General features: G+C 40.3%; 1 long non-coding RNA gene across 1 annotated transcript in view; it reads left to right on the top strand.

The window, feature by feature from the left end:
* The first annotated feature begins 821 nt into the window (after nt 1-821).
* Nucleotides 822-23,484, top strand: part of LOC111091390 — a 59,610-nt gene continuing 36,947 nt past the window's right edge. Inside the window, exon 1 of the long non-coding RNA XR_005355233.1 lies at nt 822-944. This is a non-coding gene — a long non-coding RNA (uncharacterized LOC111091390). The remainder of the gene's footprint in view (nt 945-23,484) is intronic.

Below are 23,484 nucleotides of genomic sequence, written 5' to 3'. Positions count from 1 at the left end.
TCAATTCTGTTAGAAATGACCAGGTCAACTATTTATTCATGTAACAAATATTTCTTGATAGACTGTTCTAAGGGCTGAGGATACAAAAGTGAATAAAACAGACCAAAAAAAGAAGAAAAGAAAGGGAAATTAAAAGAAAAGGAAAGAAAAGAAAAGAAAGGAAAGGAAAGGAAAGGAAAGTGAAAATTACATGGAAAATTTCAAGGAACAGGGACACGGACGTACCACGAAAGGAAGAAGGCAACACGTAAGAGGCACTAATGTCCAATTCATTCCACAGTGAAGATAGGGAATTAAAGTAAAGTGAAATTGAAGTAACATAAAAGAAAACAAAAAAGATCCCTGCTCTTATGAAGCTTCTATCCCAGTGGAGGAGACCAAACAATAAACAAGGTTAATAAGTATATCATTGGCAGATTAGACAATGGGATGTGCTAAGGAGGAAGAATAACACAAAAAAGGGGATTGTGGAATAGAGGATGTTGAGGGGATGCTGAAATTTGAGATGGGGTGTCCCAGAGAGGCAGCGTCACTGAGAAGCTGCCATGTTTTCAATTTTCTGCCATGACCTTAAGACATTTTGATATTCGGTTTGCTGGACTCTAGCTAACATAACCAGAGAAGCCCAGTTGGGATCTGGCCCCCCCTCTTCTTTTAGGACACTTGGGAGCTGAAATGATCGGTAGGTAATTGGCAAATAGGAAAAGTCAGCCGTGAGTTAGTCTGAGAAGCTGGAGAAGAGACGTCATTGAAAGATAATCAAAAAATTTCCCTGAAGCAGGGAGGGAGGTCAGGCACATCTCTCATTTTAAGTTTATCTCCCTCTCCTTAGCTTCCCCATCTTTTGCCTGTGCTTTGTAGTTTTTTGGCTTTGCTTCAGCTGCATTCAAGATGCCCTCCAAAACAAATAACCAAGACTCCAACATGTTTAGAAAACGTACAAGGTAAGAATTTTTTATTGAAAGGCGATTTTGTACCCTTGTAGTCACCATTTATTGGCAAGTACTATGTTTTTTTTAACACTGAAAACAAATAATGCTTTACGGTGACAGTACGTTTTAGGTATAGAGAATAAAGGTTAATGTAAAAGAACCTTTAGCACTAAAATCGCTTCTTTCTTATGGGGAATTTGCAAATCCTAAACAGGACACAAGCCCTGGTCTTAGCGAATGTGTTCATTCCTTCCCATTCTCACTTAAATATGTGGTTTATACGGTGCTCACAGCTTGTCCTCTGAGCACCTCCAAAGCAAGCAGGTCAGTTACATCTGTTATGCCAACAATGAGGATGAATGATGCCATGCAGGGAAAGGATGAAGATGGTTTAGTAGTAAAGATGAAATACATACTTTTTGGATAGCATAAAGGTATTTTTTACCCCAAAGTCCAGAAGCTTTTAAACTTTGAATTATGGTCAAGTTTCTATTTTCTAATATAGAGGCAATGAGGCAGGTAGTATCCAAACTGGCAAATAATCTCTAACCCATGTTTACTTGCTGTTGCATATATTTTGGTATGACCATTTGAATGTCATTATGTCTGATGTTCTGCATTAATAAGTCCAATAAAATGGAGCCAAATTATGACTTAGGATGCTGGCAGGATCTGCAGTCTGTTTCTCCATTTTGATTCTGAGTTGCTACCTGCAAAGGACACCCTGTTACCAAGACTTTGTTTTATTGGAGCTCTTCAGCTAGCTTTCCCTCAAGCTTTCCCTGTAGAGAAACAGTGCCCGAAGTTTAAGAAGTACTCAATAAATATTGAATGGTTTGGATGGATCGATACTTATAGTTAAGTAAATCAGAAGGTTGGATTATAGTAAATGTAGGATGAACTAACTAGAGGTAGTGCTAACTCTTGATGGGAAGAGATGGGTATCACCCTCTTCAGGAAGACAAGTGATCAGGTTCACCTGCATCATCCCTACCTCATTACCATTGTTTAACTGAACCTGGTATACAATGATGTATGAGGAGACAGGGAAGAGAGATTCAGGGAAGAACTCTGAGCTGTCTTTATAATCTAAACTGAAATATTTAATGGCTTTTTAAAAAGATTTTATTTATTTTTTTAGAGAGTAAGTGAGGAGAGGTAAAAGAGAGGGAGAGAGAGAGAATTCCAAGTAGACTCTGTGCTGACCATGGAACTGACGTGGGTCTCCATCTCACAACCTTGAGAAGATGACCTGAGCCGAAATCAAGAGTCAGATGCTTAACTGACTGAGCCACCAAGGCCCCCCTCTAATCTGAAATATTTAAAGAGAATGTGTATAGTTACTGAGGATTGGGTTGGAAACCTGGTCATTTAGACCATTGTGATAGTTTCTTGGTTGGTGGGTATAGATGGCCCTCATGGAGAACTTGGGTGGTGTCTCTGTCTGTGTTTGTGGATGGACCCTTGCCAGAGTTTCACTGACAGAACAAAAAGGTAACCTGATTCGGATCAAATGCATAGTGGTGTGAGCTCTGGCACCGGCCAGCAGCCAAAATTACTCAAGGTCTGGTACACGGAGTGACCTACTTAAAACTTTTTTTTTGAAAAAGTTCCTGCTTTTGAAACTCCTTGGCCTTGCTGATTCCAATGGGCACAGGAAACCCGAGGGCTTCAGTACAGACCACTTTTTAGAAACTGCCTTTGAAGGACTAGAAGTGATCCTCAAGTTCCTGTGTCTGGTAATGAAGCTGGTTTCTCTGTTTTCACTCATGTCTGGGGTTGCAGTGTGCACAGAGTTTCAAGAGATTCTTGGCTCTCCGAACTTTTTTCTTTTCCTTGAGGGTACTTGTTTAAATTGCGCCTTCTCTCAAGGTCACCTGACAAGGCAAATCTTATGTGTTCAGCCCAAACCTTGGTATCTTAAGTAAATACATTTAGCTCTATGTAGATTCTGGTCTTCTCTCTAGAAATCACTAGGAAGGAACAAGTTTGTCTAGTGCAGTTTGTAAGTGCCAGGCCACTGCTGGCCATTCTGCTGGGGTGATAAGGGTAGAGGGTTGACAGCTCAGTGGCATTCAAGTTCACTGAGAAGAGGAAAATAGGCTCAGACAGTAAAGCCTAAAAGAACACCATTTCTTATTGTCCTGGAGAGACAAGTAAACACTCTTATCTATATTTCCCTTTTACATTTTCTTTTCTTTTATTTATATTTATTCATTCACTTATATTTTATTTATTTATTTGAGAGAGAGTATAAGCAGAGGGAGCAGCATAAGGAGAAGCAGGCTCCCTGCTGAGCCCGATGCAGGGCTCTATCCCAGGACCTTGAGATCGTAGTCTGAGCTGAAGACAGATGCTTAACCCACTGAGCCATCCAGGCGCCCCATCCCTTTTACATTTTAAGCTTTTTAAGTATGCATGTGATGGTGTATGCATATATGTATTTATGTGCATGTGTATGTGTCGGTATCTATATCTTCAGTGATATAAAGAAAGCCTCACAGGGGTTTGAAGCTGAAAAATACTTGGCTGTTCTTGGCTAATTGTTTTTATATTTAGTCAATGTGCCGAGAAAGCTTTTCCCCATCTCCACCTGCCTAGATCCTATACATCATTTAATTTATGATTAAACAAGATTCTCCCTGAAACTCTTTTGCTCCCTGTAGAAAAAAGTGTGTGCGTGTGTACGTGTGTATGTATGTGTGCAAATTTGAACTTGCCCAGAACCCTTTCTGTCTGATAAACTATGTGCATTGCATTGCTCCTTGATGAATTCTAAGTTTTGAATGTTGTGCATCTGCGTACCCTATAGTACCTGTGTCTGTCTTCTATGGAACACATGTACAGTACATAGGAGATGAGTTAATTGAGTGTGAAGGTTTAGGTAGGAGCTGGAGTAACCGAGCTGTTCAAGCTGGCGGACCCTCTGTCATGCAACCAGTTGGAGTACTGTTCTTTCCTATTTAGCTTTCCCTAATGAGTGGTTGCCTAATAGGGGCAGCACATTAGTGTAACTTAAATAAAACAACAACAAATCTGTCCAGTTGCTACCCCGACCTGGTCATTGTATCACTATCAAACCAGCAAACAGCCAAATGAAGCAACAAGTGATTCTAACATGAGGCCAGGGACACAAACCTCAGCATTCAAGAACTGGTTGACAGTAGCACTTCTCAAACTTATATACACATGAGTATCACCTGGGATTCAGGTGTAGACTCTGGCACAGCCATTTTGAGATTGAGCCTTAGGGTGTGTTACTAACAAATTTCCAGGTAATGCTGGTTCTTCTGGTCTGCAGAGCAGAGGGCTTGTCCCTCGAAAAATCTGCTTTAGTAGTTTTGGGGGGATAGAGTGTGTGAATTAATGTTTTTAACAAGCACCCTGGGTGATTCCTATTATCAGACACATAATGGAAATGCTGGATTTTAGCTATGTTTTGTGACATTAAGTGTTCACTAAAAGTCACCTGTTTGCTCTGGTAAGGTGGGCCCTCCCCCTTTTATAGGGTTCATTCCAGATTTCAGGGACTGGGCCAGGTCATTTATATTGGTGGGTTGAGGGTCTCTGAAGATGATAACAGTGCTTCCTGAGACATGGGGATGGGAATGTCCTAGGGTGACTCAGAGGGTTAATGCAGTCTGCAGATAGATAAGAGGTTGTGGGCACCTGGGGAATGATTAGCCTTGCTACAGCAGATTGACACGTTCTGTAAGATGGAAGGTTTGTTTCAGTATCTGTTCCTCATTAGTATAATTTCATGGCAACCATTCCACTGAAACCTTAATAGGAGAAGTTTATTGTACATTCATTTGTTTATTTGTGTATTTTCCAATTCTTTCCCCTTTGTTTCTATAAATAAAGCCCCACAATGACTCAAAAAGGTTGGCCAGTCTCAATGCCTTCTGCTATGGAAAGCAGGTTTTTGAGAACTTCCTCTGGCACTGTGATCACCAACTTAGATGGCACTCACCTGAGGGCCTTCCTCCAGGATGGCTCCAGAAACTGTGGGAAATGCATCCACTTGAGCATTTGTTTATGATGAAGCCAACTGGGCTTTGGTTCTGGAACCGTAGTCACTCTATTTTGTTAGGAAAACACTGACTTGTCAGGACCTCCATGTCTTCAGGCAGGAAGAGAAGGAGGAACAAAAACATGAGTCTCAAAAACATTTCCTCCCTTCCCATTTCTAACCATTGTGAGCTTTCCTGAAGGATACAAATAATGCAATTAGGAACCTGTTGTCCTTTGATCAGTTACAATATTAAAATTTCCCAAATTGAAAAAAATATGATTTTTCACCAAGAGAGGGATTATTGGCATTTGTTGAGATTCTCCAAGGTATGACTGAGAACTCTGGAATGTCAGATTATTGAATCTTATTTGAATTGTGTTGATAATCTGATAGGTAAAAGTTCAGACAAACTTCCCAACAATGACAGGCACTCAACAGAGTGGATATGGCCTTTTGTAACAGGAAGTTTTCTTACATAGGTGATGCTTAATTGGAAGCTACCCAACCATCCTTCGGAGATGAAGATAGAGTGTATCTGTGGTCTCTAAACCTGATATTCATCAAAACCACATGGGGTATGAGAAGAACAGGTTCTTATAATATACAGAGCCACTGATTCAGATTTTCTGAATGGAGTCCATAAATTGAATTTTTTCCAAATGATCTCAAACCCACTACTGGTCTACACTCCAGCCAGCATTAGCAAGTAGACCTTGGAAGATCCTTCTGACTCTAGACTTCTAGGACATTCTGAATGCTTTTGTATAGGTGTGATAAGTGCTTCACAAACTGGAGACTGTAATGTAAGCACAACCACTATTAGTAATCCTCAAACACCCCCATGTTTTCACCATGTGTGTGCGGCTGAAATTACAACTCTCCTTATGAGGAGGAGAAATCAAGATGAATTCTAAAGAAAGGCACTCCTGTGAGTGGCAAAGCTGTGTTTCCCTGGAGTTTAGGTTGTCCTATGTCCATAGGGACAGGAAATTCAAAACAAAGCTTGAAGGGTTCTGTAGGTATGGAGGTGGGGGTTAGAGGAAGATACTAAGTCAGAATGGGGGCAAAGACAAAGGACTTGAATCAGGAAAAGAAGTTGGAAAACAGCCTGTGGATGCATCTCAGACAGCAGAATGAGGTGGGAGACCCAAACCTGAAGCACAGGAACCAGGAGACCCATAGGAGATCCACAGGAGCTTGAGGTGCAGGACAAACCAACAAAACTGCTCAAGGGGTGCCGGGGAGGCTCAGTCAGTTAAGTCTCTGCCTTCAGCTCAGGTCATGATCTCAGGGTCCTGGGATCCATCCCCAAGACTGGCTTCCTGCTCAGCAGGGAGTCTACTTCTCCCTCTTCCTCTGTTACTCCCCCTGCTCATGCTTTCGCTCTCTCTCAAATAAATAAAATTTAAAAGAGAGTGAGAGAGAAAGAGAGAGAACTCAAAATATTGGAGTGAGGCACTCTGATTATTGAGGCAACACTTCCTCAGGGTGGGTTCTCCTCCCTAAACGAAGTTGGCTGGAGCCAAGGGGGAGTCTGCCGGAGAGAGCACCTCAGTCAGAAGAAAGCCACAGGCAGGTTGGTTCTGAAACAGGCAGATCCTGCTAACCAGAAGGGTCACTGAGTCAGCTGTCTCTAGGTTTGTAGGGTGTAAAACCCATACCCTGGAAAATTTGTGAAGAATCTGAGCTCCTCAGCAAAATGTGCCATCTGCTGGTGTTGCTACCCTTGGGCAAGCAAGCTGTGCGAACTTGAGCCTATTGCATGCCCCTGAGCACATTGTTTCATCTCTCCAGGTTCAATTTCCTCTTCCTTAGGGTGACCCCTAAGGTATCTATAATTCTAGGCATGTCAGCAGTGACACTGCAGACAGCATTTCACAGCCAGCTGCTGTCTCTGCCACACTCAGGTCGGGGGTAGTGCCCCTGGCATGCAGCCAGGTGGAGGAAAGGGAGTGAGACTGGCACCTTCCTGGAAGTCAAGCAGTCTGTTCAGAGGGGTGTGGACTGTTGGCTTCTCATGATGACAAGTTACTCACTAGCATATATGCTACAAATAGGACACAGATGATCAACCATGCTGTTACCATAGCAACAGTGTGGACTCTTCTTTCTTGATTAAATAAGGCTAGGTGGAAAGAGCACATACCTTAATTTCAGCATTGCCAATTTATAACTTAAACTTAAACCTTAAACTTTCTGGGCCTCCATTCCTTGTTAGGTTGAACTATATCAAGTTGCCAACGTTTGGTTCTTGGTCTACAGAAATGACCATTTCACATGGTTCAGGTCTATACGAAGAAAATGAGTAGCCTTGACCAGCAGAGCCATAGAAAAGCTTCATTTCTGTTTTGATTTTTAATGAATATTTAGTGAATATCTACACTGAGGCAGATCCTGTATTAGGTTCTGTGTGCACAATGGTGAACAATAACTCACAATAACTAACCTCACAGAGCTTACTATTTACTGGAGTATTACACCTCCAAATTGGAGTCTGGTGATTTAAATGCTCCTAAAAGCAACATAGAAGTTGTATCTTCACAGATGAGGGAGAAACCTGACACCTCGGGAAGAATTATTAAACTTTGTTCAGTCTCTAATGAAAAGATAACTAAAGTCCTTATCTGAGTATACAGTTCAGAGAAGAATCTGAGAATGAGCAAGCAACACCCATGATGAGCTTACTGAAAGGCTGAGATAATGAGACATCTTTATAATTCAGTTGTTTGAGGGTGAAGGGTGCAGATATTATATTTTAGTCACTCTATGACATATATGAGGCAAATATGAGGGAATTATTACATTGTAAACCATGTGGCATATGCAACAGGAAATGTTTTGAGGTTTGTCAAAGTTCATATTGGTTTTAAAACATAAGTGGAAGCTAAAAAATGTAGCTTTCATTTTGACAGATCCAAAAGAATGTCAGCAAAAAAAAAAAAAAAAAAATCCACAGAAATATTGGCTTTGAGAAAAACTTCATGAAATGAGCTTACCTAGTCATTTATTGATACCATCTTATAAAATTGTTAATTAATGGCCTAGAAATGATCAGTTTTAATGAGGCATAGGCATAGTCTTTATACTTAAGAATTTTCGAAGTAATTTGTAAAGATGTGGACAGTGGATAAGTTTTAAATTTCATAGGTGGAATCTTATGAAATTGAAGATTTTCAATGATTTTTAACCTGTAAAATTGATAATTTCATCTGGATCATCCTGATACCTAGTATGGAAGTTCACTGTTTTTTTTTTTTTTTAATTTTATTTATTTATTCATGAGAGAGACACACACAGGGAGAGAGAGAGAGAGAGAGAAGCAGAGAGACACAGCAGAGGGAGAAGCAGGCTCCATGCAGGGAGCCTGATGTGGAACTCGATCCTAGGATTCCAGGATCACACCCTGGGCCGAAGGCAGGCGCTAAACTGTTTAGCCACACAGGGATACCCATCACTGGTTGTTCACAGAAAGGAAAGAGTATAAATTCCAAATAAGAATCCTTTTGGCCAATTAGGAAATCTCATTGATGCAATGGCTCTTAATTTTATGATGAGTATATTAAACGTTGCTTATGTCTTGCTAATAGTTTTTAATAAGCTCAATGAGCTCAATTAGCAATACTGGATCACAATATGCTAACAATTTCTAAACATGAACTTCTAACAACAGCTACACATGAAATTAAAATTTCAGTTATAGGCTTGAGATGCAGAAGAGAATAAATTTCACTCTTCTAAAACTGAGTGAATTCAAATAGAAATAGGCACAGAACTACATATTCCATTATTATTGATTAAATCACTGAAAAATCTCATTGTGTTGTGGGATAAATTTGAAGATTTTTTTCTGTTGCAAATGAAGATGGAAAACGGATGAAGAGTCTATACACTGACAGTGTCTAAACTATACACTACCTATAGCAGAATAATGCTTGCAGCTGAAAGTAATAGTCCAATGAAAAGCATCTTAAATTATAAGGCCTATTTCTCTCTTTCATGTAAGTTAAAGTCACACTGCCATCATGCACTCAGATGCCTTCACTAATTCTGTGTCTTTCATGTGTTGTCCAGGTCCTTGGGCTGGGCAGCCCATGGTTGCAGTGGCTCCCTAGTTCAGGCATCACAAACACCCCCAGCAGGGTCTTGCTGTAGTCTGTTCTCAGGTACCCTTTAGGAGACGTCCCATCAGGAGTCACTGTTTGGAAGCATTTTAGTGTCACTTGACTTATTAAGACAGGTCAACTTTACCTTTGAGGATGAAGAAGAATTCAGCCTCTGCTGAAGGACCTGACCACTTTACAAGACATTGAGCAAAACAGAGATTTTGTTTGCACGGAAGAAACAAAAGCGTGCTTGTAGGCGAAGGAGCCAAGTGTCGGCATCAATGTCAAAGTCAGTAATAAATCACAGATCATAAAAAAAGTTACAAGTGGATTAAAATCTGCCCTGCCTTGGATTTTCATAACCTGGCATCTCTGGATTAAAATCTAATTTCAGATGGAATCCAGGTCCTTACATGCTTTTACTTTATGGAGCAAATATGTCCCCCCACATTTACTCATAACTGTAAACTGAGTTCTAGTGAAGTTAATCTAATTTTCTCATTGATTCATTTTATAAAAAGTCTCCCACTTTTTCCTGTAGTCTTAACTTGAAACAGTCTACCAGAACATAATTAAGAAACTGATTAGGTCCATAAAATATTGTGCAATATACCAATCCATTCTTCTGGAAATGCTTTCTAACTGTGAACACTCTTCCTGACCTCCTATCTGTCCTCCTTCGGTTCACCACTTCCGTCCAGACTCCACATATATTTCATGTGTCTGACTTCACACTTAGCATTTCTGTCCCTAAACTCCCATCCCCTCCTGTGCCTGAGTCTGGAGAATGTCTGATAGACTTGTTGCAATGTTGTACTGAGCCTCCCTATTGCACCAACTAATATAATAAGAAAGTTCAAGGCTTCACAGGAGCCGAGGCGATCAGACGATTGTTCACATCTACACATTCTTTTGTCTGAATACTTTGGTATTTATTTATTTATTTATTTATTTATTTATTTATTTATTTATTTATCTAAGACACACACAGAGAGAGGCAGAGACACAGGCAGAGGGAGAAGCAGGCTCCTTGCAGGGAGCCTGAGGCGGGATTCGATCCCAGGACCCTGGGATCATGACCTGAGCCAAAGGCAGACACTCAACCACTGAGCCACTCAGGTGCCCCTGTTTTGGGTCTTATAAAAGTAATTTGGGCTCTAATTTATCACCTTGACAAGTTAGGAATCTGTATACCGAGTAAAATAGGTAACTGTCACATAAAGTTGTGCATATGGCCACAACAGAGGGGTGCTTTACCATTTGACAGTAAAGTCTGGCGAATAGCAGGCCAACAGCCTCTTGCTCCCAAAGCTAGGGAAGCTGGGGAGGGAGGGGGCTTGTAATAATAGAGCTTGGGACATAACCAACTAAATAACTTTAGTATTACTGGGAAGAGGATTAGACGAAAATGTGAAATCTTTCCTTCTCAAATCAGGACAATGTCAAGACTCCTCCCATTATTTAGTACAAAGAAGGCTGCATTTTTTGTGGAGGCAGTGTGCATTTGCCTTGAAATAACGGAAATCTCCCAAAGTGCTGCATTTTAGTAGCAAATAGAAAGATTATTCACCCTGTTGGTGGACACTGAGTTCAATAACATATGTTTAGATTTTAAGGCTGAATTTTAGTCACAGGAACAAAGAACTCTGCAATGAACATATTACCTGAGATTAAAGGAAGGGACCATGAGATGGGACTCAGGTCAAGAGCGGGACTAGACTACTGTGGATAGACACCAAGGCAGACCCACTGGATGTTGACATAAGAAAAGAACGTGGTGCCAGTCTAGGTTGGGCCTTTCTCTATTCATTCTCCAGAGTTAATAAGTAGGGTATAGTTACACCTTTATATTATCTGTGGTTACTTAGTAAATGGCACATAGTTCATTCTATATATGGGTCAGTTCTAAACCTCTTGTGTGCATGTGTTTTCACTGCAAAATCTTAAGTTTAAGAAAACATAACAAAAAAAAAAGCTGAAATGGGTTGTTTAGGGTTGCTGAAATGGGTTGATCCAAATGATTTTTGTGGTTTTGCACCTGGAGCTGGCAATTAACTCTTGACATTAAACTTTCTGACTATCAAATGGGACCATGTATATAGGGCCTGCTCTCATTTGTTTCTGCCATGGGGTCACATGTAAATTTATAAACAGACCAAGCAGTACAGAGGGCCCACAGAAAGAGGAAGTGTTCTTTTAAAGATTCTTTTAAAGAAACAGCCTCTATATTGGTCAAATTAAAAAAAAAAATACAGTTAAGAAAACTATCATGTCTAATTTTTTTTTTTTTCCTTTGGGACCTTGCATTTTAAGTCGTTGCTTCAGTTTCTTGCCAGGTAGATAAAAAGCTTTAATGAGGTCTGACATCCTCTTATCTCTCTCTCTCTCTCTCTCTCTCTGTTTCCCTCCTTACCTTCAGTTACACAGATTCTGATGTCTTTCCTGTCTTTCCAACAGAGATGAACCCCTGACCCTACAATGTCTCTCCTCTACCTACATCCCCACCCAGATTCCAGAAAGCTCATACCGCTCTGTCATTGACAAAACATTTCTCTCAAGCTCAACATTGCTCTTTGTATCCGAACCAGAGGAGAATAAATTTATCACCTTATTGGGGGGTGCCTGGGTGGTTCAGTTGGTTAAGCATCTGCCTTTAGCTCAGGTCATGATCCCTGATCCTGGGGTCCTGGGATTGAGCCCCCCTCCACCACACCTGCTCAGCAGGGAGTCTGCTCCTCTCTCCCCCTCTGCCCCTCCCCCACATGCTCTCTCTCTTTCTCAAATACAATCTTTAATTTTCTTTTTTATCACTTTCAGGAAAAAGGACTTATAAAGTACAGAAATTCTTTGAGTTAAAAAGGAAACTTCAGAGAGAAACACCAAACAGAGATAACATTTTGTACATATAAGTAAATGGCATTTTTATTATGTGAAGAGTTAATACCAATTAGCAAGGATAAGATAAATCTTCCAAGGAACAAATGGTCAGAGGATATGTACAACAATTCTCAAAAAAATCCCTGGGTGGCTCAGTGGTTTAGCACCTGCCTTCGTCCCAGGGTGATCCTGGAGTCCCGGGATGGAGTCCCACGTTGGGCTCCCTGTATGGAGTCTGCTTCTCCCTTTGCCTGTGTCTCTGCCTCTCTCACTCTGTGTGTGTCTCTCATGAATAAATAAATAAAATCTTTAAAAAAAACAGTTCTCAAAAAATAGAGAAATCCAATACACATATATTGAATGCTTTAAATATCATTGTCATCAATGGAATACAAATTAAATTTTTTATCGTTTTTTCTAAAAATTTTTGTAATCTAATCAGAGTTGACACCATTTTTGATGTATCAGACTGTGAAGGACTGAGAAGGATTTTAATCCCTAGTGTTGGCAAGAGGGTGGTAAGACAGGCATGCCATACGCTGCTGCCAAGAAGAATCTACATATGTATAAACTTTCCCCAGGACATGTTGGCAGTACCTCTCAAAGCCTTAAACATGGTTAGTCTTTGAAGGAAGACACTTCCAGAATTTTATCCTAAGGAAATAATTAGAGAATCATGCATTTCTCTGTGTCAGGCTGTACCATGTAGTATTATTTATAGCATTTTTTTTAAAGGACTCACTAGGAGGGGCCTGGGTGGCTTAGTCGGTTAAGTGTCTGACTTTGGTTCAGGTTATGATCTCAGGGTCGTGGGACTGAACACCACATTGGGCTCTCAGCAGGAAGCCTGCTTCTCCCTCTCCCTCTGCTCCTCCCCTCACTCGTGTGTCTCTCTCAAATAAAATAAGTAAAATCTTTAAAAAAAAAAAAAGACTCACTATGTAATACTGAAGGTCTATTAGAATTTAATAAATTACGCTATATCCAGGGAATGAAAGAGAATGCTAAGCAATAATCATGTGTTCAGAGACCACTTGATGGGAAGATGTGCACATTAGATTAGGTAGAAAGGACTTTTTATGGCAGGACAGAGAGAAGGGGTGCAGAAAGAGTTCTGGAGTCAGATGATGGGGTTTGAATTGCAAAGTTTTTACTGATTATTGAGCTAACTTGGAAAATTACTTAGCATTTCTTTACCTCAGTTTCCTGGTCTATAAAATGGAAACAATACATATTTCACAGGGCCATTGTAAGATTTTATTAGGACAATGTATGCAAAACTGCTTTGCCAAGAACCTGATGCATAGAAAAATTTCAAAATATAATGCTACTTTTTAAAAATTTATTTTTTTAAATCAGGTTTTTTGTTTGTTTGTTTGTTTGTTTTTTAGAGAGAGGGCAAACACACACAAGCAGAAGGGGGAGGGCAGGGGGAGAGAGAAAAAGAGAGAGAGAGACACCTAAGCAGGATCCATGTGCAGCATGGAGCCTGAGCTGGGCTTTGGGGTCACAACCCTCAGATCATGACTTGAACTGAAATCGAGTCAGATGCTTAACTGACTGAGCCACCCAGATACCCAATAAATAATGCTATTGAAGTCAACCAATTATCATTAACACTCAAAGCTAATGTATATATATGATATGCAAACGAAGCCTCATGAATATCAGTATCACTCAATTTATGTTCTTGCTCCCACTTTCTCACATTAAACCTTCAATCTACCTTGAGAAATGCTCTCTCCAATAAATATTTCGAGGAGTCCCCCAAGCACATGGAAATTAGTTGGCCATTTCTTTTTACCCTTCAGCTCCTGCCATATTGTTTCTTTTGGAATTCAGTCCTTATTCATTCATTCACCTATCCATCCATCCATCCATCCATCCATCCATCCATCCATCTATCCATCCATGTATCCATTCATTCATTTGTTCAAATATATCAAGTATCTATTATTAAGCAGCTCTATGCTACTCCAGTATACATTGTCCTGGTTCCTGTTTTCTTGGAGCTTATGCTCTGCTGTGGGGACAAAAAAACAGATGTATTCACAAATGAATATACAATTTGTGTTTTGAATGGACTGGACTCAGTTGTCTGGTGATCTTGGGTTTTCTGCTCATGTGTAAGCTTGGAGATGAAAGTACTGATGATGTGCCTTATGGACATGGGAGGGGGTGCTTGTCCTCCATGGTCATCCCTGGGAGGACCTGTCTGAACGTGGACAGGATCTGTGGCCAAGTCAGATTCCATTCTCCTGTGGATGGCAAGTCTGTTGCCTGCCTTGCTGGAGTTTCAACGTTCAGTAGAGTACCCCAACTCTCCGCCATATTGGCACGCCCTCAACTGTTTATCCCATTCAGAGAACAGCTTCCAGTATTGTACCAGACTGGAAAATGGATAGTCACTCAGCTGCATGGAGTGAGGGAAAGGATCTGAATTTGTGGTTTAAATACTTTGAACCAATTGGTATTTTAGTTTCACCTTCATATCACTCCCAGAGATACCTGGTGCCATCATTATCTGAGCCTTGGGGCTTCTTCAGTGTGATTATAGTTCTGTCTTTCCTCAGTAGGAACTCAGGGTTCAATGTTCTTTGACCTTCTAAGTCAGTTACTAGTCTTTCTTTTACTTTTTAGCTTGCAAAAATCAGTTGTTATCCTCTCTCTCTCTCTCTCCCTCTCTCTCTCGTGGGTCTTTAGAAAATTCCTTTCTGTCATTCCAGTGTTTCAAGAAGGAGCAGAATTAAAATGTGTATTTTTAATCCATCGTATTTAACCAGAAGTTCAGATCTTAAGATTTTTGAGAGTTGGTAGGGGCTGCTCACAAGTTTCCAATGTAAAAGATTTTTGTTTGTTCATTTGTACATTTAGTTGGAGTAGATGTTCTAGAGCCTTCAATGTGCCAAGGTGCATGGTGTTATATGGTAAGGATGAAGAAAGACTCCCTTCCCCTTTAAGTTATGCAGTTTTACAGCAATGTAGTAGACATTTCTTCTGAGTTTTATTTACAGTTCTCTGTTTGTGAAGGATTCTCAAATAAGTCACTGGAAGTTGGGGTCTGAGAGGAACGAGGCTATAGCGATGATGACTCTGGCTGATTCTATCAGCTACTTCTTCTTTTAGAATTCTCCAAGGCTTGGTTTCTGTAGTTTCCCAGATGTGACTAGTCATGTCTCAATCGCAAGGGAAGACACAATTTAGGCTGAAGCTGGGATTCCTGCTACATTTATTTATTTAGAAGGAGGCTTTTAGATTATTTAACCAACTTCTTCATTTTACAGGAAAACAATCTGAGGCCCAAAAAGTTTTAATGACTTAATTAAGGTCACAAAGCTAAGTAAGTGTAGCATCTCATGACTAGAGCTGTAACCAAGGAAGCCTAACACAAATTTTATATTCCTTAAGGAAACAAAGCAAGTTATCTCACTGCATAAGACAGAAGCAAATTTACTAAGCTGATCTTAATTTTGCAAAGGTAATGCCACATGAAATGTGACCTTCATGTTTTAACTACTCCATACAACAATGCAATTTTAAGAAAAAAATAACTCAGATTTGCCAAAGGCTGAAAATTCCAGTCCATAGTAACATCAGTGGAATGGAGGCTTTCTCAGTGTACTAGGGTATTTTTGGTTCCTCAAATCCAGTCCCCATTGGGCTCTCCTCATGTCTTCATTCTTTCTGATCTTCTATTGTTATCCACTTACAGTAACTACTCTGTTTTCATTTCTCTATTCATTTCTCTTTTTCCAGAGATGGCTCTTACTTTCACTTTGTAATTCACCTCTGCTCACTCATGTAACTTAGCTCCCCAGGCCCTGGTGGTTGGTTAAGAGGTGGACATCTCACAACAGCCAAACTGTGGAAGGAGCCTCAGTGTCCATCGAAAGATTAATGGATAAAGAAGATGTGGTTTATGTATACAATGGAATATTACTCAGCCATTAGAAATGACAAATACCCACCATTTGCTTCAACGTGGATGGAACTGGAGGGTATTATGCTGAGTGAAGTAAGGCATTTGGAGAAGGACAAACATTATATGGTCTCATTCATTTGGGGAATATAAAAAATAGTGAAAGGGAATAAAAGGGAAAGGGGGGAAAATGAGTGGGAAATATCAGTGAGGGTGACAGAACATGAGAGACTCCTAACTTTGGGAAATGAACAAGGGGTAGTGGAAAGGGAGGTGGGTGGGGGGTTGGGGTGACTGAGTGACGGGCACTGAGAGGGGCACTTGATGGGTTGACCACTGGGTGTTATGCTATATGTTGGCAAATCGAACTCTAATAAAAAAAAAACATAAAAAAACATAAAAAAGTGATTCAACCACTGCAATCAGAGGATTACTTAGCACTCCCACTAGTGAAAGTAGGGCCAAGAAATGGAGAGGGAAATACCATGTGATGACTTTCTCTGAGCTCTGGAGCAAGTTGTATATGAAGCCAGAATAATTCTGACTTATAACGTAACATGACATAATACATTTTCTCCCTTCTCTTTATTTTTGTTAATCCAGCCTCAAATATGGGGAAGAATGGTTTCTGTCACTTGTGCGAAGGAGGAGAAATAATTTTCCCTCTACCCTTCTAGATTCTTGGCTGAGACTCCTGTAATAAAAAGCAGATCAATAGAAGAAAAACAGAAGTTTAATAACATGCATAACACCTGTATACATGGGACAGACTCAAGGAAAACTGAGTAACTCCAAAATGGCACAAGCCACCACCTTAAATAGCATCTCCAGATAAAGACAAATGAAGATGTTGGGTGGGGGTGAGGAGACCAAGGTAGGTAACCAACCAAGGGTAAGGTTGTCATGCAGATTTAAGTCAGTGCCTTCTTCATTGATAAGAGTTTTTGGAGGTTAGGGTCCTCCTTCTCTTCTTGTACAGAGAAGGAGACATTCTTAACAAATGGAGATTTCCCTTATAAATGTAAGTGTCTCTTACAGAAAGGTATTTGAGTTTTCAGAGTTTTCCTACGTAAGCTCTTTCTTATAAATAATCAGCCTAAAATAATCTTTGTGCCAAAGAGACACATTTAGGGGTGGCAAATTCCGTTCTCCTTCACTTGCAAATGAAGGAATCCCAACTATTAAACTATTGGAACAAATATACTTGCATACCCTTGCCTCTTAAGCACAAATATTAATTCTAAGTAACAATAGGATCTGTTTGCAAATTAAGACAGTATTTTCCTAATGCATAATGTTCATGGGTCTCTGTCTTCCATGGGGATAGGGCTTTACATTATGAGATCAAGAATGGCAGCCTTAACTTTTTTTACTTTCCAGCTTCTGAAATTTGCCCAAATAGCTACAAGTGCATAGGTAATGTGATGTCAACATAGTTGTCAAACAATAGGGCCATCTGCTCCGCTGATGGCCACTGCATGACATTTCACAGATATTGTAATTGAGTCCAAGTTAGTTCTGCTCACTGCATGACAGGCCAGTAGGTAGAGAGGCAAGATGCTGGGAAAGGGACATATTCTAAAAGCCAGCAAGCCAAGGAGATGGCAGATTATTGTCCCAAAAAACCATCTCCCTGAGCATGAGATTCGAGCTACTTTTATGTTAGAAGTGGGGGAAACAGGAAGGAATTGGAGTCAAAAGGTGATGGACATCTGTAGACATCAAGGAAGTTCAAGTAACTTCTCTGTCCTTGGTCAAATGATCTTTGCATATAAAAATCTGGTCATGTCATTCCTATAAATTTTAAACATAGCACAGTCATTTCTGTATGTGCTACATACACATACAGGAATGTGTGATTCCTTATCATCTTGGGTGAGGTAGATTTGGGGTAAAAAGCAGTTTTTACAAATTAAGCTGTAACATGTCTATGTGCAGGGTTAAGTAGAAGTTTCTAAGGTATGAGTCACAGCAGCAAGGGAAATAGAAGCAACATGCAGTCAGACATGCTAAGTTTCTCCCAAGTACAATACAATCTGAAGTATTGACATGACAATCTTTTTTTTTTTTTAAAGAGATCTTATTTATTTATTCATGATAGACAGAGAGAGAGAGAGAGAGAGAGGCAGAGACACAGGCACAGGGAGAAGCAGGCTCCATACCGGGAGCCCGACGTGGGACTCGATCCCAGGACTCCAGGATCAGGCCCTGGGCCGAAGGCAGGCGCTAAACTGCTGAGCCACCCAGGGATCCCCGACAATCTTTCTATAGAATGTCTGGTCACAGTTCCAAACCTGGTTTTTATACTACTTTCCTCAAGTGAAAGGACAGCATTTGCATTTATTTTATATAAAAATAAAATTTTTATTATGCCAGGGCCCCAACCAGCTGCCCATCACCCAGTCTTGGGTAGGAAACATTTTTACTTCCAACATATCAGTAACCAAACAGTTTTCTTTTAAATCTGGATTTCAAAATCTTCAAATCTGTTAAGAAGCAGGCTTATAATGGAGTCACTTGTGCTAAGCCCACTAAAACTTAATACCTAACCTAATTACAGTTTCAGCCTTCCCCAGGAATATAATCTTAACCAGTCAGTCTGGAATATTCTGGTCAGCACCAATGAGGTAATCTGCCAAATAGGCCCTTTTCTTGCCCCAAAGAAAGATGAGGTAATCCCCCTTAATTGACCCTTTGTCCCTGAAAAGAAGGTGACCTCACCTAAAACAATCCTTTTTTTCTTCATTTATGACTTCCTTGTCCTGTCTTTGAAAAGCTATCCTTTTCTGTAGCCCTTTGGAGCTCATTTCTATTGCTGGATGGGCTGCTGCCTGATTCATGAATCATCATTCAATAAAGCCAATTACATCTTTAAAATTTACCTGGTGGAATTTTTGTTATTCAAAAAACACTATTTTACCTATTTGTTGTTTAAGGAACTGACCCAGGTGATGGAAGAAGTTCATACCATTCTTTGTAAGAAGCCCCAGAGTCCTGACAACCTATAAATAGCCACAGAAGCCACTCAATCACAAAATGAAGAAGAGGTCCCTAAAGCCTATGGATCCATTAACCTAACTGTATACTCAGAAAATATGAAAGACTTATCAAAATCAAGCATATGTTGTGTTTTTAAAACACTGGCATATGTAAAATAATATATATCTGGAGACTGGAGAAGACACAACTGGGTTCCAACATGGGCATTGTCTCATTGAGACCTCCTCGAGTTTGGATTAAAGAGGTGCAAGTCTTTCATGGTTGTTCTGGCAACTGCGTATGGAACAGAGACAAGTCTCCCATGTATCTCCTGAACCTCTACAGTGACAGACAGTGACACAAATGAGCTCCTTTAGGAAGCTAATTCCTTTCATTTATTCAGACACTTATTTTCTATCCTCATCTGAGCATACTTTGAAACATTACCAGGAAGTCTTCTACTTCTTTTCTAGAAATGTAGTTAACAGAAGTTAACTGGGTAAGCCTTTTCTTCCCAGGGTAAACCGAGGCCAAGGACTGGTATTTCTTCCCATCTGTGGGAGTTTTGAGGTCTTGATTTTGGTATGGAATTAATGCTAAGGCAATAGTTTTCTGAGTATTGTTCCCAGAGCAGTAACATCAACATCCCTGAGGAGACTGTGAGAATCGCAAATTCCTGGGTCCTATTCCAGACCTATTAGGTCTAAGTTTGGGGAGGGGACAGCAGTCTGTGTTTGAACAAACTTCCAGGGGATTCTAATGCAGCCAAAGTTTGAGGAACAGCATCTTAAGAGCCTGCCATTAGCTCCTCCAGGAATAAGTGGGCCATTGGCACCTGTGATTTAAACCATTCCTTCTGAGAGAATGGTCTGGGGCTTCCCAGGTGAGTGTAGGTAGATCAGTGGAAGGCTCACCTTCAGGCAGGTCCCACGATATTTTTGATCCAGATAAGAAGTCAGCATTGCTCCTGATTTCCTGTAATGAACAGGATGTTGTTCATGATCAGAGCTTCCAGACTTCAAGTGAATCAACATTCTTCCAAAGTTTTCTAGAAAAAAAGAAAAATCCTAAAATCTATGAAGTTCAAGAAAGACCGAATCTGGTTTCCTCCAGCATTTCGTTGCTGGGTATCGATTGTATGTTACTAGTTATTTATAGCTCTAAGTTACTATTTTTGCTGTAGAAATTACTCCCCCAGCACAATGGCTGTGGCGGGCAGAGATGACCCCTGACCTCCAGCAGCACCTGTGAGTCATGAGTTCTCAGGCACAGATGACCCAGCCCTAGGCCTCCTGTCTTGTCTTAGACCAACACCATTCCCACAGAGCAATCTGTTGCTTTGGCACATCCTGTTTTTGTGTCCTGGAAGTAGGATGAAGAGAGACATTAATAAACAGTGTCCCCACTCCTGTTACTTAAACTATGTACCTTGGACCACTTACATTCAACACCCTTGGGGAAGCGGGGAAATGGCGCTTGATAAAATGCAGATTCCCTGGCCCTACCTTCCAATTGCTGAGTCAGAAATCTCTGGGGCTGCATTGTGAGGCTCTTCGTTTAACAAGCAACCCGTGTTTCTCTTAGATTCGGTGATACTTGAGAACCACCGATTTGTGCTGTCTGACTGCTTCTTTCTTAGATTTTGATCAGAATATACAATCTGCTTTCATCACTTAGAATTTGGATCTATAGAAAGAATGTAAACTTGGAAATTAGACTAATCATGGATCCAGTCGTGGTCAGAGGTAAGACTTCTGGCAAGTTGATGAATTTATTTGAACCTCAAGTTTTTCATCTGTAAAATGTGATGATTATAGTATCCATACTGTGGGAGCACTGTGGGGAGTCAAGGAGAAACTGGGAGCAAAGTTATATATGTAATATGTAATATACAATATAGATATCTACACATGTAAATATGTTACATGTAACATGTAGTAATTTATAATACATGATATACACTTATACATATAAATATATGATACATATAAATATATGTATATGTTTAATACTGAAGTGTGATTTAGTAACACCTTCTAGGGAATCCATCTGTTTCTGTTTTCTAAACCCTAGAAGATTTTTTTTTTTTATTTCCTTCCAAGCTACTTCTTTCCAAATGGAGGAAAGAAAGGAAAGGTATAAAAGCATTTGATCTAATAATCACAACCTTCCTGTTTGGCAAGGGTTTTATCATCTAGAATTGACAGATGAGGCTGCTGAGATCCAGAGAAAGGAGGACGATTCCTAAGGCTCTAAACTTCAGGCTGTGTCAGGCTCCTCAAAGGCCAACCCTCCCTCCAATGAATGCTTGCTACCATGTAAGCCTGTGGCAACCTGAAATCAGTGAAGCTGTGGAGTTTTACCTGCCTGTGAGGTTTAAGCAGATGTGACCTCAGAATTGAAAAGCCACCAAATGTCGGGTTCCCTGTGGCTGGCCCCCCCAAACCTCAGAGTTTTTATGTTGCAAGAGATGAGTCAGTGCTATTCCACCTCTAGCCAAATAAACCGTGTTCCAATTACCATGCTAGTAGATTGTTGTCTGAAAAAAAAAAAAAAAAAAAAAAAACCTAAAATCCTATCTGCTCTTTGTGGTGACCAAAGTCCTGGTTCAAGTTTTAATGGCCTTAGTCATTCTATAGTGGTTATGGTGACTTAAACTTTATATTAAATGTCAAACCTGATTCCAGTCTTAGATATGGCACCAAGACAAGCCCACGAAAGCTTGGCTGTGTTTTGCAAGACAGGGAATTGGTATTTTGGGGCCTGAGAGAGCTGAAGAACAAATCAAATGCGCAGGCCATTGATTACGTCACATGTGCCGAATACTCAAACAGTCCTGGGAAAGATCTCAATCCTTTTTTGGAATGTCCCAAGTCCATTTAGGGTAAAATACACCAACCGTTCCCCATGCAAACATCTGCAAAGACACCAGTCACAGACTACAGAGAGTCTAGGAATTGAAAATGGACACACTCAATGCAAACCAGGATTCCAGATCTTTTTTGACTTATTGGAGAAGCAATGGAAAATAAACAATCCTCAGATAATCTAATATTGCAATAAAATTAGCTGTATCTTTTTCTTTCATACAATGTCAAAGCACAGAAGACAAGCTTCTCTTTTCCCTGTGGGAAAGGCAAGTAATCTAAAAATTCCCAAAGACAACAGTTTCTCTGTACACAAGGGCCCTCCACAAATTTGGCTGGTCTTTTCAAAGCATGGATACAAGGCGATAATGTTTCATAAGTAGGTGTGGTCATCATTATGTCAGTGTGTGTGCATAATCACCCTAAAGGTAACAATTTCCATGGAATAAATGGACTAATAGCAAGAAGACAAGAAGACGCCCTAGTAATATAATTTTTATTGGCTCTTTCCTTCACTCACTGACTTGATAGAAAAATATCCGCCTAATCCCCCAGCACAGCTCCTGGTGGAAAGCTCTGCTTGTAGGATTTGGCTCAGTGGTCTTATCTGTAAGACACTCTTTTCCCAACATAGCCTGTCTAGCCAGATGGAATCTAACTGAGGACAAAGAGCTTTGGGAAGTTTGGTTTCCGGGCTTCCTTTTCAGAACCATGTAGAGCTGGAAGGGTCCTATTCTCCTGGCCCAGCCATTTGAGGGAAATCCTTGACAAATCACTCCTAAGCAAGGAAGGAACATCTCAATGATTTAGGGACTTTCCAGAGTCTCAAAAACCTGCCTGGAGTTACAGAAAATGTAAAGGCAGTGAAGAAGCTGCTGTAGATTATTGAGCATGAGGTAAAGAGTAAACTCTTGCCATGTTAACATCCATCACCACAGCAAATGGGGTGATTTATGTTTTCCAGAAATGGCTGTTTGGAGAGATTTGATGTTCAGCAGTCCTGAGCCCTAACTGACATTTATCTCGGGTTATAAAATATCATCTCAGAGATACATCAATTCACAACTTAACGGAGAAATGACATGTACCTAAAAGTGTGTGTGTGTGTGTGTGTGTGTGTGTGTGGGTGTGTGTGTAAAAGAATTGAATAACAGTTAAGTCCTTGCTGGGCACTATGTCAGAAGTCATCTGTTTAGGATATTAGACTCAAGTTGGGTTTAAAAGGGAAGTTTTGATGTGTATCCTCTGCTGAGTCCTCCCCTGAAAGGGGAGTTTTGTTGGGTTTCCGCTTGAATGTCTCCCTCAGAGATGCATTTACTGCTCATTGAATCTTAACTAGTCCTCTCTCGACTCTGTATTTTTTTCTTCATAGAAGATCAGAGACTATTTGTCTTTTTGTTGTTCACTCTAAAATGCAAGCAAGTCCTAGCAAAACAGGAGCTGCAGACTGTCTTGTTCGTAATTTTATTCTGAATACCTAGCAGAATATCTGCTACCTACATAGTAGGTGCTCAATAAATATTTGTTGAATTCATGGTCAAAATGGGGCTACTCTGGGTTAGGCCATTAATAAAATACTTCTATAATAGTGTGTACCTCTATAACAGTGTGTCTTGAAAGGAAAACTGAAAGATGCCAGGCAAACTCATTAGAAATGAGTTAGAAACGTGAAGCTCGCCAATCAGGGATAAAACTTAAGTATAATACATTCAGTGAAGTCTGATTATTTGGGATATAGGGATACACTTAGGAATGAAATCCTCACATTATCTCACTGGGGTGGACATACAGC

The sequence above is a fragment of the Canis lupus genome, chromosome 2 (assembly GCF_011100685.1).
Source record: "Canis lupus familiaris isolate Mischka breed German Shepherd chromosome 2, alternate assembly UU_Cfam_GSD_1.0, whole genome shotgun sequence".
Classification (NCBI taxonomy): domain Eukaryota; kingdom Metazoa; phylum Chordata; class Mammalia; order Carnivora; family Canidae; genus Canis; species Canis lupus.
This window is presented reverse-complemented; position numbering and strand designations above follow the sequence as displayed.